This window comes from Hypanus sabinus, chromosome 26 (genome assembly GCF_030144855.1).
Source record: "Hypanus sabinus isolate sHypSab1 chromosome 26, sHypSab1.hap1, whole genome shotgun sequence".
Taxonomy (NCBI): Eukaryota; Metazoa; Chordata; class Chondrichthyes; order Myliobatiformes; family Dasyatidae; genus Hypanus; species Hypanus sabinus.
Window position 1 is genome coordinate 956,851 of NC_082731.1, and position 21,137 is coordinate 977,987.

A 21,137-nucleotide genomic window follows, 5' to 3' on the forward strand; every position below is an offset into this window, starting at 1 on the left:
CTACATGCAATATCCATACTGTTCCAATTCACCCTGTGTAGTTAAGAACACAACCTTATCACAAAATGCTTTGAATAGAAAGCAGTGCATTCAACTCAATGGAGTGTACAGTTCAATTTTGCCTAAAAGTAGTAAGTGCTAACATGATGTAAACCTCATTATTATACTCAGAATATGATTTAGTGTAGTCTGCAATCAATTATATGAATGTACTACCTAAGGTTTAGAAGTTACCTTCAGTAACATCACATTATCTACTTATTGTAACATTACAGTTTGCTGAAGTAAACAAAGTCAATGGCTGTTTCAGTGTAAATAGTACCTGTTAAGTTACTGAATTCAGCTTGCATTAAAGTATTCCATGGCAGTGAGCACTCTACATGCAATATCCATACAGTTCCAATTGTCCCTGTGTAGTTATGAACACAACCTTATCACAAAATGCTTTGAATTGAAAGTAAAGCTTTCAACACAATGTAGTGTACAGTTCAATTTTGTTTAAAAGTGGTATGTGCTAACATGATGTAAACCTTATTATTATACTCAGAATATGATTTATAACAGTCTGCAATCAATTATATGAATGTACTACCTAAGGTTTAGAAGTTACCTTCAGTAACATCACATTATCTAGTCATTGTAACATTACAGTTTGCTGAAATAAACCAAGTCAATGGCGGTTCCAGTGTAAATGGTACCTGTAAAGTTATTGAATTCAGCTTGCGTTAAAGTATTCCATGGCACTGAGCACTCGACATGCAATATCCATACTGTTCCAATTCACCCTGTGTAGTTATGAATACAACCTTATCACATAATGCTTTGAATAGAAAGCAGTGCATTCAACTCAATGGAGTGTACAGTTCAATTTTGACAAAAATAGTATGTGCTAACATGATGCAAACCTCATTATTATGCTCAGAATATGATTTAGTGTAGTCTGCAATCAATTATATGAATGTACTACCTAAGGTTTAGAAGTTACCTTCAGTAACATCACATTATCATTGTAACATTACAGTTTGCTGAAGTAAACCAACTCAATGGCTGTTCCACTGTAAATGTTACCTGTTAAGTTACTGAATTCAGCTTCCATTAAAGTATTCCATGGCAGTTAGCACTCTACATGCAATATCCATACAGTTCCAATTGACCCTGTGTAGTTATGAACACAACCTTATCACAAAATGCTTTGAATTGAAAGTAAACCTTTCAACACAATGTAGTGTACAGTTCAATTTTGTTTAAAAGTGGTATGTGCTAACATGATGTAGACCTTATTATTATACTCAGAATATGATTTATAACAGTCTGCAATCAATTATATGAATGTACTACCTAAGGTTTAGAAGTTCCCTTCAGTAACATCACATTATCTAGTCATTGTAACATTACAGTTTGCTGAAATAAACCAAGTCAATGGCTGTTCCAGTGTAAATGGTACCTGTAAAGTTATTGAATTCAGCTTGCGTATAAAGTATTCCATGGCACTGTGCACTCTACATGCAATATCCATACTGTTCCAATTCACCCTGTGTAGTTATGAACACAACCTTATCACAAAATATTTTGAATAGAAAGCAGTGCATTCAACTCAATGGAGTGTACAGTTCAATTTTGCCTAAACGTAGTATGTGCTAACATGATGTAAACCTCATTATTATACTCAGAATAAGATTTAGAGTAGTCTGCAATCAATTATATGAATGTACTACCTAAGGTTTAGAAGTTACCTTCAGTAACATCACATTATCTACTTATTGTAACATTACAGTTTGCTGAAGTAAACCAAGTCAATGGCTGTTCCAGTGTAAATGGTACCTGTTAAGTTACTGAATTAGCTTGCGTTAAAGTATTCCATGGCACTGAGCACTCGACATGCAATATCCATACTGTTCCAATTCACCCTGTGTAGTTATGAATACAACCTTATCACATAATGCTTTGAATAGAAAGCAGTGCATTCAACTCAATGGAGTGTACAGTTCAATTTTGACTAAAATAGTATGTGCTAACATGATGCAAACCTCATTATTATACTCAGAATATGATTTAGTGTAGTCTGCAATCAATTATATGAATGTACTACCTAAGGTTTAGAAGTTACCTTCAGTAACATCACATTATCTACTTATTGTAACATTACAGTTTGCTGAAGTAAACCAAGTCCATGGATGTTCCAGAGTAAACGGTACATGTTAAGTTACTGAATTCCGCTTGTGTTAAAGTATTCCATGGCACTGAGCACTCTACATGCAATACCCATACATTTCCAATTCACCCTGTGTAGTTATGAACACAACCTTATCACAAAATGCTTTGAATAGAAAGCAGTGCATTCAACTCAATGGAGTGTACAGTTCAATTTTGCCTAAAAGTAGTATGTGCTAACATGAAGTAAACCTCATTATTATACTCACAATATGATATAGAGTAGTCTGCAATGAATTATATGAATGTACTACCAAATGTTTAGAAGTTACCTTCAGTAACATCACATTATCTACTCATTGTAACATTACAGTTTGCTGACGTAAACAAAGTCAATGGCTGTTCCAGTGTAAATGGTACCTGTTAAGTTACTGAATTCAGCTTGCATTAAAGTATTCCATGGCACTGAGCACTCTACATGCAATATCCATAGAGTTCCAATTCACCCTGTGTAGTTATGAACACAACCTTATCACAAAATGCTTTGAATAGAAACCAGTGCATTCAACTCAATGGAGTGTACAGTTCAACTTTGCTTAAAAGTAGTATGTGCTAACATGATGTAAACCTTATTATTATACTCAGAATATGATTTAGAACAGTCTGCAATCAATTATATGAATGCACTACCTAAGGTTTAGAAGTTACCTTCAGTAACATCACATTATCTAGTCATTGTAACATTACAGTTTGCTGCAGTAAACCAAGTCAATGGCGGTTCCAGTGTAAATGGTACCTGTTAAGTTACTGAATTCAGCTTGCATTAAAGTATTCCATGGCAGTGAGCACTCTACATGCAATATCCATACAGTTCCAATTGACCCTGTGTAGTTATGAACACAACCTTATCACAAAATGCTTTGAATTGAAAGTAAAGCTTTCAACACAATGTAGTGTACAGTTCAATTTTGTTTAAAAGTGGTATGTGCTAACATGATGTAAACCTTATTATTATACTCAGAATATGATTTATAACAGTCTGCAATCAATTATATGAATGTACTACCTAAGGTTTAGAAGTTACCTTCAGTAACATCACATTATCTACTTATTGTAACATTACAGTTTGCTGAAGTAAACCAAGTCAATGGCTGTTCCAGTGGAAATGGTACCTGTTAAGTTACTGAATTCAGCTTGCGTTAAAGTATTCCATGGCACTGAGCACTCGACATGCAATATCCATACTGTTCCAATTCACCCTGTGTAGTTATGAATACAACCTTATCACATAATGCTTTGAATAGAAAGCAGTGCATTCAACTCAATGGAGTGTACAGTTCAATTTTGACTAAAATAGTATGTGCTAACATGATGCAAACCTCATTATTATACTCAGAATATGATTTAGTGTAGTCTGCAATCAATTATATGAATGTACTACCTAAGGTTTAGAAGTTACCTTCAGTAACATCACATTATCTACTCATTGTAACATTACAGTTTGCTGAAGTAAACCAACTCAATGGCTGTTCCACTGTAAATGTTACCTGTTAAGTTACTGAATTCAGCTTGCATTAAAGTATTCCATGGCAGTGAGCACTCTACATGCAATATCCATACAGTTCCAATTGACCCTGTGTATTTATGAACACAACCTTATCACAAAATGCTTTGAATTGAAAGTAAAGCTTTCAACACAATGTAGTGTACAGTTCAATTTTGTTTAAAAGTGGTATGTGCTAACATGATGTAAACCTTATTATTATACTCAGAATATGATTTATAACAGTCTGCAATCAATTATATGAATGTACTACCTAAGGTTTAGAAGTTACCTTCAGTAACATCACATTATCTAGTCATTGTAACATTACAGTTTGCTGAAGTAAACCAAGTCAATGGCGGTTCCAGTGTAAATGGTACCTGTTAAGTTACTGAATTCAGCTTGCATTAAAGTATTCCATGGCAGTGAGCACTCTACATGCAATATCCATACAGTTCCAATTGACCCTGTATAGTTATGAACACAACCTTATCACAAAATGCTTTGAATTGAAAGTAAAGCTTTCAACACAATATAGTGTACAGTTCAATTTTGCTTAAAAGTGGTATGTGCTAACATGATGTAAACCTTATTATTATACTCAGAATATGATTTTTAACAGTGTGCAATCAATTATATGAATGTACTACCTAAGGTTTAGAAGTTACCTTTTGTAACATCACATTATCTAGTCATTGTAACATTACAGTTTGCTGAAATAAACCAAGTCAATGGCTGTTCCAGTGTAAATGGTACCTGTAAAGTTATTGAATTCAGTTTGCGTATAAAGTATTCCATGGCACTGTGCACTCTACATGCAATATCCATACTGTTCCAATTCACCCTGTGTAGTTATGAACACAACCTTATCACAAAATGTTTTGAATAGAAAACAGTGCATTCAACTCAATGGAGTGTACAGTTCAATTTTGCCTAAAAGTAGTATGTGCTAACATGATGTAAAACTCATTATTATACTCAGAATAAGATTTAGAGTAGTCTGCAATCAATTATATGAATGTACTACCTAAGGTTTAGAAGTTACCTTCAGTAACATCACATTATCTACTTATTGTAACATTACAGTTTGCTGAAGTAAACCAAGTCAATGGCTGTTCCCGTGTAAATGGTACCTGTTAAGTTACTGAATTCAGCTTGCGTTAAAGTATTCCATGGCACTGAGCACTCGACATGCAATATCCATACTGTTCCAATTCACCCTGTGTAGTTATGAATACAACCTTATCACATAATGCTTTGAATAGAAAGCAGTGCATTCAACTCAATGGAGTGTACAGTTCAATTTTGACTAAAATAGTATCTGCTAACATGATGCAAACCTCATTATTATACTCAGAATATGATTTAGTGTAGTCTGCAATCAATTATATGAATGTACTACCTAAGGTTTAGAAGTTACCTTCAGTAACATCACATTATCTACTCATTGTAACATTACAGTTTGCTGAAGTAAACCAACTCAATGGCTGTTCCACTGTAAACGTTACCTGTTAAGTTACTGAATTCAGCTTGCATTAAAGTATTCCATGGCAGTGAGCACTCTACATGCAATATCCATACAGTTCCAATTGACCCTGTGTAGTTATGAACACAACCTTATCACAAAATGCTTTGAATTGAAAGTAAAGCTTTCAACACAATGTAGTGTACAGTTCAATTTTGTTTAAAAGTGGTATGTGCTAACATGATGTAAACCTTATTATTATACTCAGAATATGATTTATAACAGTCTGCAATCAATTATATGAATGTACTACCTAAGGTTTAGAAGTTACCTTCAGTAACATGACATTATCTACTTATTGTAACATTACAGTTTGCTGAAGTAAACCAAGTCAATGGCTGTTCCAGTGTAAATGTTACCTGTTAAGTTACTGAATTCAGCTTGCATTAAAGTATTCCATGGCACTGAGCACTCTACATGCAATATCCATACTGTTCCAATTCACCCTGTGTAGTTAAGAACACAACCTTATCACTAAATGCTTTGAATAGAAAGCAGTGCATTCAACTCAATGGAGTGTACAGTTCAATTTTGCCTAAAAGTAGTGCGCTAACATGATGTAAACCTCATTATTATACTCAGAATATGATTTAGTGTAGTCTGCAATCAATTATATGAATGTACTACCTAAGGTTTAGAAGTTACCTTCAGTAACATCACATAATCTACTTATTGTAACATTACAGTTTGCTGAAGTAAACCAAGTCCATGGATGTTCCAGAGTAAACGGTACAAGTTAAGTTACTGAATTCCGCTTGCGTTAAAGTATTCCATGGCACTGAGCACTCTACATGCAATACCCATACAGTTCCAATTCACCCTGTGCAGTTATGTACACAAACTTATCACAAAATGCTTTGAATTGAATGTAAAGCTTTCAACACAATGTAGTGTACAGTTCAATTTTGTTTAAAAGTGGTATGTGCTAACATGATGTAAACCTTATTATTATACTCAGAATATGATGTAGAACAGTCTGCAATCAATTATGTGAATGTACTACCTAAGGTTTGGAAGTTACCTTCAGTAACATCACATTATCTACTCATCGTAACATTACAGTTTGCTGAAGTAAACCAAGTCAATGGCTGTTCCAGTGTAAATGGTACCTGTAAAGTTACTGAATTCAGCTTGCGTTAAAGGATTCCATGGCACTGAGCACTCTACATGCAATATCCATACTGTTCCAATTCACCCTGTGTAGTTATGAACACAACCTTATCACAAAATGCTTTGAATCGAAACCAGTGCATTCAACTCAATGGAGTGTACAGTTCAACTTTGCCTAAAAGTAGTATGTGCTAACATGATGTAAACCTCATTATTATACTCACAATATGATTTAGAGTAGTCTGCAATGAATTATATGAATGTACTACCTAAGGTTTAGAAGTTACCTTCTGTAACATCACATTATCTACTCATTGTAACATTACAGTTTGCTGAAGTAAACCAAGTCAATGGCGGTTCCAGTGTAAATGGTACATGTTAAGTTACTGTATTCAGCTTGCATTAAAGTATTCCATGGCACTGAGCACTCTACATGCAATATCCATACAGTTCCAATTCACCCTGTGCAGTTATGTACACAAACTTATCACAAAATGCTTTGAATTGAATGTAAAGCTTTCAACAGAATGTAGTGTACAGTTCAATTTTGTTTAAAAGTGGTATGTGCTAACATGATGTAAACCTTATTATTATACTCAGATTATGATTTAGAACAGTCTGCAATCAATTATGTGAATGTACTACCTAAGGTTTAGAAGTTACCTTCAGTAACATCACATTATCTACTTATTGTAACATTACAGTTTGCTGAAGTAAACAAAGTCAATGGCTATTCCACTGTAAATGTTACCTGTTAAGTTACTGAATTCAGCTTGCGCTAAAGTATTCCATGGCACTGAGCACTCTATATGCAATATCCATACTGTTCCAATTCACCCTGTGTAGTTAAGAACACAACCTTATCACAAAATGCTTTGAATAGAAAGCAGTGCATTCAACTCAATGGAGTGTACAGTTCAATTTTGCCTAAAAGTAGTAAGTGCTAACATGATGTAAAGCTCATTATTATACTCAGAATATGATTTAGTGTAGTCTGCAATCAATTATATGAATGTACTACCTAAGGTTTAGAAGTTACCTTCAGTAACATCACATTATCTACTTATTGTAACATTACAGTTTGCTGAAGTAAACCAAGTCCATGGATGTTCCAGAGTAAACGGTACAAGTTAAGTTACTGAATTCCGCTTGCGTTAAAGTATTCCATGGCACTGAGCACTCTACATGCAATACCCATACAGTTCCAATTCACCCTGTGCAGTTATGTACACAAACTTATAACAAAATGCTTTGAATTGAATGTAAAGCTTTCAACAAAATGTAGTGTACAGTTCAATTTTGTTTAAAAGTGGTATGTGCTGACATGATGTAAACTTTATTATTATACTCAGAATATGATTTAGTACAGTCTGCAATCAGTTATATGAATGTACTACCTAAGGTTTAGAAGTTACCTTCAGTAACATCACATTATCTACTCATTGTAACATTACAGTTTGCTGAAGTAAACCAAGTCAATGGCGGTTCCAGTGTAAATGGTACCTGTTAAGTTACTGAATTCAGCTTGCGTTAAAGTATTCCATGGCACTGAGCACTCTACATGTAATATCCATACTGTTCCAATTCACCCTGTTTAGTTAAGAACACAACCTTATCACAAAATGCATTGAATAGAAAGCAGTGCATTCAACTCAATGGAGTGTACAGTTCAATTTTGCCTAAAAGTAGTATGTGCTAACATGATGTAAACCTCATTATTATACTCACAATATGATTTAGAGTAGTCTGCAATGAATTATATGAATGTACTACCTAAGGTTTAGAAGTTACCTTCTGTAACATCACATTAACTACTCATTGTAACATTACAGTTTGCTGAAGTAAACCAAGTCAATGGCGGTTCCAGTGTAAATGGTACCTGTTAAGTTACTGAATTCAGCTTGCGTTAAAGTATTCCATGGCACTGAGGACTCTACATGCAATATCCATACTGTTCCAATTCACCCTGTGTAGTTAAGAACACAACCTTATCACAAAATGTTTTAAATAGAAAGCAGTGCATTCAACTCAATGGATTGTACAGTTCAATTTTGCCTAAAAGTAGTAAGTGCTAACATGATGTAAACCTCATTATTATACTCAGAATATGATTTAGTGTAGTCTGCAATCAATTATATGAATGTACTACCTAAGGTTTAGAAGTTACCTTCAGTAACATCACATTATCTAGTCATTGTAACATTACAGTTTGCTGAAGTAAACCAAGTCAATGGCGGTTCCAGTGTAAATGGTACCTGTTACGTTACTGAATTCAGCTTGCGTTAAAGTATTCCATGGCACTGAGCACTCTACATGCAATATCCATACTGTTCCAATTCACCCTGTGTAGTTAAGAACACAACCTTATCACAAAATGCTTTGAATAGAAACCAGTGCATTCAACTCAATGGAGTGTACAGTTCAACTTTGCCTAAAAGTAGTATGTGCTAACATGATGTAAACCTCATTATTATACTCACAATATGATTTAGAGTAGTCTGCAATGAATTATATGAATGTACTACCTAAGGTTTAGAAGTTACCTTCTGTAACATCACATTATCTACTCATTGTAACATTAGAGTTTGCTGAAGTAAACCAAGTCAATGGCAGTTCCAGTGTAAATGGTACCTGTTAAGTTACTGAATTCAGCTTGCATTAAAGTATTCCATGGCACTGAGCACTCTACATGCAATATCCATACAGTTCCAATTCACCCTGTGCAGTTATGTACACAACCTTATCACAAAATGCTTTGAATTGAAAGTAAAGCTTTCAACACAATGTAGTGTACAGTTCAATTTTGTTTAAAAGTGGTAAGTGCTAACATGATGTAAACCTCATTATTATACTCAGAATATGATTTAGTGTAGTCTGCAATCAATTATATGAATGTACTACCTAAGGTTTAGAAGTTACCTTCAGTAACATCACATTATCTACTTATTGTAACTTTACAGTTTGCTGAAGTAAACAAAGTCAATGGCTGTTCCAGTGTAAATGGTACCTGTTAGGTTACTGAATTCAGCTTGCATTAAAGTATTCCATGGCACTGAGCACTCTACATGCAACATCCATACAGTTCCAATTCACCCTGTGCAGTTATGTACACAACCTTATCACAAAATGCTTTGAATTGAATGTAAAGCTTTCAACAGAATGTAGTGTACAGTTCAATTTTGTTTAAAAGTGGTATGTGCTAACATGATGTAAACCTTATTATTATACTCAGAATATGATTTAGAACAGTCTGCAATCAATTATGTGAATGTACTACCTAAGGTTTAGAAGTTACCTTCAATAACATCACATTATCTACTCATTGTAACATTACAGTTTGCTGAAGTAAACCAAGTCAATGGCTGTTCCAGTGTAAATGGTACCTGCAAAGTTACTGAATTCAGCTTGCGTTAAAGTATTCCATGGCACTGAGCACTCTACATGCAATATCCATACTGTTCCAATTCACCCTGTGTAGTTATGAACACAACCTTATCACAAAATGCTTTGAATAGAAACCAGTGCATTCAACTCAATGGAGTGTACAGTTCAACTTTGCCTAAAAGTAGTATGTGCTAACATGATGTAAACCTTATTATTATACTCAGAGTATGATTTATAACAGTCTGCAATCAATTATATGAATGTACTACCTAAGGTTTAGAAGTTACCTTCAGTAACATCACATTATCTAGCCATTGTAACATTACAGTTTGCTGAAGTAAACCAAGTCAATGGCGGTTCCAGTGTAAATGGTACCTGTTACGTTACTGAATTCAGCTTGCGTTAAAGTATTCCATGGCACTGAGCACTCTATATGCAATATCCATACTGTTCCAATTCACCCTGTGTAGTTAAGAACACAACCTTATCACAAAATGCTTTGAATAGAAAGCAGTGCATTCAACTCAATGGAGTGTACAGTTCAATTTTGCCTAAAAGTAGTAAGTGCTAACATGATGTAAACCTCATTATTATACTCAGAATATGATTTAGTGTAGTCTGCAATCAATTATATGAATGTACTACCTAAGGTTTAGAAGTTACCTTCAGTTACATCACATTATCTACTCATTGTAACATTACAGTTTGCTGAAGTAAACCAAGTCAATGGCTGTTCCAGTGTAAATGGTACCTGTAAAGTTACTGAATTCAGCTTGCGTTAAAGTATTCCATGGCACTGAGTACTCTACATGCAATATCCATACTGTTCCAATTCACCCTGTGTAGTTATGAACACAACCTTATCACAAAATGCTTTGAATAGAAACCAGTGCATTCAACTCAATGGAGTGTACAGTTCAACTTTGCCTAAAAGTAGTATGTGCTAACATGATGTAAACCTCATTATTATACTCACAATATGATTTAGAGTAGTCTGCAATGAATTATATGAATGTACTACCTAAGGTTTAGAAGTTACCTTCTGTAACATCACATTATCTACTCATTGTAACATTACAGTTTGCTGAAGTAAACCAAGTCAATGGCTGTTCCAGTGTAAATGGTACCAGTTAAGTTACTGAATTCAGCTTGCATTAAAGTATTCCTTGCACTGAGCACTCGACATGCAATATCCATACTGTTCCAATTCACCCTGTGTAGTTATGAACACAACCTTATCACAAAATGCTTTGAATTGAATGTAAAGCTTTCAACAGAATGTAGTGTACAGTTCAATTTTGTTTAAAAGTGGTATGTGCTAACATGATGTAAACCTTATTATTATACTCAGAATATGATTTAGAACAGTCTGCAATCAATTATATGAAAGTACTACCTAAGGTTTAGAAGTTACCTTCAGTAACATCACATTATCTACTCATTGTAACATTACAGTTTGCTGAAGTAAACCAAGTCAATGGCTGTTCCAGTGTAAATGGTACCTGCAAAGTTACTGAATTCAGCTTGCGTTAAAGTATTCCATGGCACTGAGCACTCTACATGCAATATCCATACTGTTCCAATTCACCCTGTGTAGTTATGAACACAACCTTATCACAAAATGCTTTGAATAGAAACCAGTGCATTCAACTCAATGGAGTGTACAGTTCAATTTTGCCTAAAAGTAGTATGTGCTAACATGATGTAAACATTATTATACTCAGAATATGATTTAGTGTAGTCTGCAATCAATTATATGACTGTACTACCTAAGGTTTAGAAGTTACCTTCAGTTACATCACATTATCTACTCATTGTAACATTACAGTTTGCTGAAGTAAACCAAGTCAATGGCTGTTCCAGTGTAAATGGTACCTGTAAAGTTACTGAATTCAGCTTGCGTTAAAGTATTCCATGGCACTGAGTACTCTACATGCAATATCCATACTGTTCCAATTCACCCTGTGTAGTTATGAACACAACCTTATCACAAAATGCTTTGAATAGAAACCAGTGCATTCAACTCAATGGAGTGTACAGTTCAACTTTGCCTAAAAGTAGTATGTGCTAACATGATGTAAACCTCATTATTATACTCACAATATGATTTAGAGTAGTCTGCAATGAATTATATGAATGTACTACCTAAGGTTTAGAAGTTACCTTCTGTAACATCACATTATCTACTCATTGTAACATTACAGTTTGCTGAAGTAAACCAAGTCAATGGCAGTTCCAGTGTAAATGTTACCTGTTAAGTTACTGAATTCAGCTTGCATTAAAGTATTCCATGGCAGTGAGCACTCTACATGCAATATCCATACAGTTCCAATTGACCCTGTGTAGTTATGAACACAAACTTATCACAAAATGCTTTGAATTGAAAGTAAAGCTTTCAACACAATGTAGTGTACAGTTCAATTTTGTTTAAAAGTGCTATGTGCTAACATGATGTAAACCTTATTATTATACTCAGAATATGATTTATAACAGTCTGCAATCAATTATATGAATGTACTACCTAAGGCTTAGAAGTTACCTTCAGTAACATCACATTATCTAGTCATTGTAACATTACAGTTTGCTGAAGTAAACCAAGTCAATGGCGGTTCCAGTGTAAATGGTACCTGTTACGTTACTGTATTCAGCTTGCGTTAAAGTATTCCATGGCACTGAGCACTCTACATGCAATATCCATACTGTTCCAATTCACCCTGTGTAGTTATGAACACAACCTTTGTTACAAAATGCTTTGAATAGAAAGCAGTGCATTCAACTCAATGGAGTGTACAGTTCAATTTTGCCTAAAAGTAATATGTGCTAACATGAAGTAAACCTCATTATTATACTCATAATATGATATAGAGTAGTCTGCAATGAATTATATGAATGTACTACCAAAGGTTTAGAAGTTACCTTCAGTAACATCACATTATCTACTCATTGTAACATTACAGTTTGCTGACGTAAACGAAGTCAGTGGCTGTTCCAGTGTAAATGGTACCTGTTAAGTTACTGAATTCAGCTTGCGTTAAAGTATTCCATGGCACTGAGCACTCTACATGCAATATCCATAGAGTTCCAATTCACCCTGTGTAGTTATGAACACAACCTTATCACAAAATGATTTGAATTGAAAGTAAAGCTTTCAACACAATGTAGTGTACAGTTCAAATTTGTTTAAAAGTGGTAAGTGCTAACATGATGTAAACCTCATTATTATACTCAGAATATGATTTAGTGTAGTCTGCAATCAATTATATGAATGTACTACCTAAGGGTTAGAAGTTACCTTCAGTAACATCACATTATCTACTCAGTGTAACATTAAAGTTTGCAGAAGTAAACAAAGTCAATGGCTGTTCCACTGTAAATGGTAGCTGTTAAGTTACTGAATTCAGCTTGCGTTAAAGTATTCCATGGCACTGAGCACTCGACATGCAATATCCATATTGTTCCAATTCACCCTGTGTAGTTATGAATACAACCTTATCACATAATGCTTTGAATAGAAAGCAGTGCATTCAACTCAATGGAGTGTACAGTTCAATTTTGACTAAAATAGTATGTGCTAACATGATGCAAACCTCATTATTATACTCAGAATATGATTTAGTGTAGTCTGCAATCAAATATATGAATGTACTACCTAAGGTTTAGAAGTTACCTTCAGTAACATCACATTATCTAGTCATTGTAACATTACAGTTTGCTGAAGTAAACCAAGTCAATGGCGGTTCCAGTGTAAATGGTACCTGTTACGTTACTGAATTCAGCTTGCGTTAAAGTATTCCATGGCACTGAGCACTCTATATGCAATATCCATACTGTTCCAATTCACCCTGTGTAGTTAAGAACACAACCTTATCACAAAATGCTTTGAATAGAAAGCAGTGCATTCAACTCAATGTAGTGTACAGTTCAATTTTGCCTAAAAGTAGTAAGTGCTAACATGATGTAAACATTATTATACTCACAATATGATTTAGAGTAGTCTGCAATGAATTATATGAATGTACTACCTAAGGTTTAGAAGTTACCTTCAGTAACATCACATTATCTACTAATTGTAACATTACAGTTTGCTGAAGTAAACCAAGTCAATGGCGGTTCCAGTGTAAATGGTACCTGTTAAGTTACTGAATTCAGCTTGCGTTAAAGTATTCCATGGCACTGAGCACTCTACATGCAATATCCATACTGTTCCAATTCACCCTGTGTAGTTATGAACACAACCTTATCACAAAATGCTTTGAATAGAAAGCAGTGCATTCAACTCAATGGAGTGTACAGTTCAACTTTGCCTAAAAGTAGTATGTGCTAACATGATGTAAACCTCATTATTATACTCACAATATGATTTACAGTAGTCTGCAATGAATTATATGAATGTACTACCAAAGGTTTAGAAGTTACTTTCAGTAACATCACATTATCTACTCATTGTAACATTACAGTTTGCTGAAGTAAACAAAGTCAATGGCTGTTCCAGTGTAAATGGTACCTGTTAAGTTACTGAATTCAGCTTGCATTAAAGTATTCCATGGCACTGAGCACTCTACATGCAATATCCATACAGTTCCAATTCACCCTGTGCAGTTATGTACACAACCTTATCACAAAATGCTTTGAATTGAATGTAAAGCTTTCTACACAATGTAGTGTACAGTTCAATTTTGTTTAAAAGTGGTATGAGCTAACATGATGTAAACCTTATTATACTCAGAATATGATTTAGAACAGTCTGCAATCAATTATATGAATGTACTACCTAAGGTTTAGAAGTTACCTTCAGTAACATCACATTATCTACTTCTTGTAACATTACAGTTTGCTGATGTAAACAAAGTCAATGGCTGTTCCACTGTAAATGTTACCTGTTAAGTTACTGAATTCAGCTTGCATTAAAGTATTCCATGGCACTGAGCACTCTACATGCAATATCCATACTGTTCCAATTCACCCTGTGTAGTTATGAATACAACCTTATCACAAAATGCTTTGAATTGAAAGCAGTGCATTCAACACAATGTAGTGTACAGTTCAATTTTGTTTAAAAGTGGTATGTGCTAACATGATGTAAACCTTATTATTATACTCAGAATATGATTTAGAGTAGTCTGCAATCAATTATATGAATGTACTACCTAAGGTTTAGAAGTTACCTTCAGTAACATCACATTATCTACTCAGTGTAACATTACAGTTTGCTGAAGTAAACCAAGTCCATGGATGTTCCAGAGTTAACGGTACAAGTTAAGTTACTGAATTCCTCTTGCGTTAAAGTATTCCATGGCACTGAGCACTCTACATGCAATATCCATACTGTTCCTATTCACCATGTGTTGTTATGAACACAACATTATCACAAAATGCTTTGAATTGAAAGTAAAGCTTTCAACACAATGTAGTGTACAGTTCAATTTTGCCTAAAAGTAGTAAGTGCTAACATGATGTAAACATTATTATACTCACAATATGATTTAGAGTTGTCTGCAATGAATTATATGAATGTACTACCTAAGGTTTAGAAGTTACCTTCAGTAACATCACATTATCTACTATTTGTAACATTACAGTTTGCTGAAGTAAACCAAGTCAATGGCGGTTCCAGTGTAAATGGTACCTGTTAAGTTACTGAATTCAGCTTGCGTTAAAGTATTCCATGGCACTGAGCACTCTACATGCAATATCCATACTGTTCCAATTCAACCTGTGTAGTTATGAACACAACCTTATCACAAAATGCTTTGAATAGAAAGCAGTGCATTCAACTCAATGGAGTGTACAGTTCAATTTTGCCTAAAAGTTGTAAGTGCTAACATGATGTAAACCTCATTATTATACTCAGAATATGATTTAGTGTAGTCTGCAATCAATTATATGAATGTACTACCTAAGGTTTAGAAGTTACCTTCAGTAACATCACATTATCTACTTATTTTTACATTACAGTTTGCTGAAGTAAACAAAGTCAATGGCTGTTTCAGTGTAAATGGTACCTGTTAAGTTACTGAATTCAGCTTGCATTAAAGTATTCCATGGCACTGAGCACTCTACATGGAATATTCATACTGTTCCAAATCACCCTGTGTAGTTATGAACACAACCTTATCACAAAATGCTTTGAATAGAAAGCAGTGCATTCAACTCAATGGAGTGTACAGTTCAACTTTGCCTAAAAGTAGTATGTGCTAACATGATGTAAACCTCATTATTATACTCACAATATGATTTACAGTAGTCTGCAATGAATTATATGAATGTACTACCAAAGGTTTAGAAGTTACTTTCAGTAACATCACATTATCTACTCATTGTAACATTACAGTTTGCTGAAGTAAACAAAGTCAATGGCTGTTCCAGTGTAAATGGTACCTGTTAAGTTACTGAATTCAGCTTGCATTAAAGTATTCCATGGCACTGAGCACTCTACATGCAATATCCATACAGTTCCAATTCACGCTGTGCAGTTATGTACACAACCTTATCACAAAATGCTTTGATTTGAACCTAAAGCTTTCAACACAATGTAGTGTACAGTTCAATTCTGTTTAAAAGTGGTATGTGCTAACATGATGTAAACCTCATTATTATACTCAGAATATGATTTAGAGTAGTCTGCAATCAATTATATGAATGTACTACCTAATGTTTAGAAGTTACCTTCAGTAACATCACATTATCTACTCATTGTAACATTACAGTTTGCTGAAGTAAACCAAGTCAATGGCGGTTCCAGTGTCAATAGTACCTGTTAAGTTACTGAATTCAGCTTGCGTTAAAGTATTCCATGGCACTGAGCACTCTACATGCAATATCCATACTGTTCCAATCCACCCTGTGTAGTTAAGAACACAACCTTATCACAAAATGCTTTGAAATGAAAGCAGTGCATTCAACTCAATGGAGTGTACAGTTCAATTTTGCCTAAAAGTAGTAATTGCTAACATGATGTAAACCTCATTATTATACTCAGAATATGATTTAGTGTTGTCTGCAATCAATTATATGAATGTACTACCTAAGGTTTAGAAGTTACCTTCAGTAACATCACATTATCTACTTATTGTAACATTACAGTTTGCTGAAGGAAACAAAGTCAATGGCTGTTTCAGTGTAAGTGGTACCTGTTAAGTTACTGAATTCAGCTTGCATTAAAGTATTCCCTGGCATTGAGCACTCTACATGCAATATTCATACTGTTCCAAATCACCCTGTGTAGCTATGAACACAACCTTATCACAAAATGCTTTGAATAGAAAGCAGTGCATTCAACTTAATGGAGTGTACAGTTCAATTTTGCCTAAAAGTAGTATGTGCTAACATGAAGTAAACATTATTATACTCAGAATATGATTTAGAGTAGTCTGCTATCAATTATATGAATGTACTACCTAAGGTTTAGAAGTTACCTTCAGTAACATCACATTATCTACTCATTGTAACATTACAGTTTGCTGAAGTAAACCAACTCAATGGCTGTTCCACTGTAAATGTTACCTGTTAAGTTCCTGAATTCAGCTTGCATTAAAGTATTGCATGGCAGGGAGCACTCTACATGCAATATCCATACAGTTCCAAATCACCCTGTGTAGTTATTAACACAACCTTATCACAAAATGCTTTGAATAGAAAGCAGTGCATTCAACTCAATGGAGTGTTCAGTTCAATTTTGCCGAAAAGTAGTAAGTGCTAACATGATGTAAACCTCATTATTATACTCAGAATATGATTTAGTGTAGTCTGCAATGAATTATATGAATGTACTACCAAAGGTTTAGAAGTTACCTTCAGTAACATCACATTATCTACTCATTGTTACATTACAGTTTGCTGAAGTAAACCAAGTCAATGGCGGTTCCAGTGTAAATGGTACCTGTTACGTTACTGAATTCAGCTTGCGTTAAAGTATTCCATGGCACTGAGCACTCTATATGCAATATCCATACTGTTCCAATTCACCCTGTGTAGTTAAGAACACAACCTTATCACAAAATGCTTTGAATAGAAAGCAGTGCATTCAACTCAATGTAGTGTACAGTTCAATTTTGCCTAAAAGTAGTAAGTGCTAACATGATGTAAACATTATTATACTCACAATATGATTTAGAGTAGTCTGCAATGAATTATATGAATGTACTACCTAAGGTTTAGAAGTTACCTTCAGTAACATCACATTATCTACTAATTGTAACATTACAGTTTGCTGAAGTAAACCAAGTCAATGGCGGTTCCAGTGTAAATGGTACCTGTTAAGTTACTGAATTCAGCTTGCGTTAAAGTATTCCATGGCACTGAGCACTCTACATGCAATATCCATACTGTTCCAATTCACCCTGTGTAGTTATGAACACAACCTTATCACAAAATGCTTTGAATAGAAAGCAGTGCATTCAACTCAATGGAGTGTACAGTTCAACTTTGCCTAAAAGTAGTATGTGCTAACATGATGTAAACCTCATTATTATACTCACAATATGATTTACAGTAGTCTGCAATGAATTATATGAATGTACTACCAAAGGTTTAGAAGTTACTTTCAGTAACATCACATTATCTACTCATTGTAACATTACAGTTTGCTGAAGTAAACAAAGTCAATGGCTGTTCCAGTGTAAATGGTACCTGTTAAGTTACTGAATTCAGCTTGCATTAAAGTATTCCATGGCACTGAGCACTCTACATGCAATATCCATACAGTTCCAATTCACCCTGTGCAGTTATGTACACAACCTTATCACAAAATGCTTTGAATTGAATGTAAAGCTTTCTACACAATGTAGTGTACAGTTCAATTTTGTTTAAAAGTGGTATGTGCTAACATGATGTAAACCTTATTATACTCAGAATATGATTTAGAACAGTCTGCAATCAATTATATGAATGTACTACCTAAGGTTTAGAAGTTACCTTCAGTAACATCACATTATCTACTTCTTGTAACATTACAGTTTGCTGATGTAAACAAAGTCAATGGCTGTTCCACTGTAAATGTTACCTGTTAAGTTACTGAATTCAGCTTGCATTAAAGTATTCCATGGCACTGAGCACTCTACATGCAATATCCATACTGTTCCAATTCACCCTGTGTAGTTATGAATACAACCTTATCACAAAATGCTTTGAATTGAAAGCAGTGCATTCAACACAATGTAGTGTACAGTTCAATTTTGTTTAAAAGTGGTATGTGCTAACATGATGTAAACCTTATTATTATACTCAGAATATGATTTAGAGTAGTCTGCAATCAATTATATGAATGTACTACCTAAGGTTTAGAAGTTACCTTCAGTAACATCACATTATCTACTCAGTGTAACATTACAGTTTGCTGAAGTAAACCAAGTCCATGGATGTTCCAGAGTTAACGGTACAAGTTAAGTTACTGAATTCCTCTTGCGTTAAAGTATTCCATGGCACTGAGCACTCTACATGCAATATCCATACTGTTCCTATTCACCATGTGTTGTTATGAACACAACATTATCACAAAATGCTTTGAATTGAAAGTAAAGCTTTCAACACAATGTAGTGTACAGTTCAATTTTGCCTAAAAGTAGTAAGTGCTAACATGATGTAAACATTATTATACTCACAATATGATTTAGAGTTGTCTGCAATGAATTATATGAATGTACTACCTAAGGTTTAGAAGTTACCTTCAGTAACATCACATTATCTACTATTTGTAACATTACAGTTTGCTGAAGTAAACCAAGTCAATGGCGGTTCCAGTGTAAATGGTACCTGTTAAGTTACTGAATTCAGCTTGCGTTAAAGTATTCCATGGCACTGAGCACTCTACATGCAATATCCATACTGTTCCAATTCACCCTGTGTAGTTATGAACACAACCTTATCACAAAATGCTTTGAATAGAAAGCAGTGCATTCAACTCAATGGAGTGTACAGTTCAATTTTGCCTAAAAGTTGTAAGTGCTAACATGATGTAAACCTCATTATTATACTCAGAATATGATTTAGTGTAGTCTGCAATCAATTATATGAATGTACTACCTAAGGTTTAGAAGTTACCTTCAGTAACATCACATTATCTACTTATTTTTACATTACAGTTTGCTGAAGTAAACAAAGTCAATGGCTGTTTCAGTGTAAATGGTACCTGTTAAGTTACTGAATTCAGCTTGCATTAAAGTATTCCATGGCACTGAGCACTCTACATGGAATATTCATACTGTTCCAAATCACCTTGTGTAGTTATGAACACAACCTTATCACAAAATGCTTTGAATAGAAAGCAGTGCATTCAACTCAATGGAGTGTACAGTTCAACTTTGCCTAAAAGTAGTATGTGCTAACATGATGTAAACCTCATTATTATACTCACAATATGATTTACAGTAGTCTGCAATGAATTATATGAATGTACTACCAAAGGTTTAGAAGTTACTTTCAGTAACATCACATTATCTACTCATTGTAACATTACAGTTTGCTGAAGTAAACAAAGTCAATGGCTGTTCCAGTGTAAATGGTACCTGTTAAGTTACTGAATTCAGCTTGCATTAAAGTATTCCATGGCACTGAGCACTCTACATGCAATATCCATACAGTTCCAATTCACGCTGTGCAGTTATGTACACAACCTTATCACAAAATGCTTTGATTTGAACCTAAAGCTTTCAACACAATGTAGTGTACAGTTCAATTCTGTTTAAAGGTGGTATGTGCTAACATGATGTAAACCTCATTATTATACTCAGAATATGATTTAGAGTAGTCTGCAATCAATTATATGAATGTACTACCTAATGTTTAGAAGTTACCTTCAGTAACATCACATTATCTACTCATTGTAACATTACAGTTTGCTGAAGTAAACCAAGTCAATGGCGGTTCCAGTGTAAATAGTACCTGTTAAGTTACTGAATTCAGCTTGCGTTAAAGTATTCCATGGCACTGAGCACTCTACATGCAATATCCATACTGTTCCAATCCACCCTGTGTAGTTAAGAACACAACCTTATCACAAAATGCTTTGAAATGAAAGCAGTGCATTCAACTCAATGGAGTGTACAGTTCAATTTTGCCTAAAAGTAGTAATTGCTAACATGATGTAAACCTCATTATTATACTCAGAATATGATTTAGTGTTGTCTGCAATCAATTATATGAATGTACTACCTAAGGTTTAGAAGTTACCTTCAGTAACATCACATTATCTACTTATTGTAACATTACAGTTTGCTGAAGGAAACAAAGTCAATGGCTGTTTCAGTGTAAGTGGTACCTGTTAAGTTACTGAATTCAGCTTGCATTAAAGTATTCCCTGGCATTGAGCACTCTACATGCAATATTCATACTGTTCCAAATCACCCTGTGTAGCTATGAACACAACCTTATCACAAAATGCTTTGAATAGAAAGCAGTGCATTCAACTTAATGGAGTGTACAGTTCAA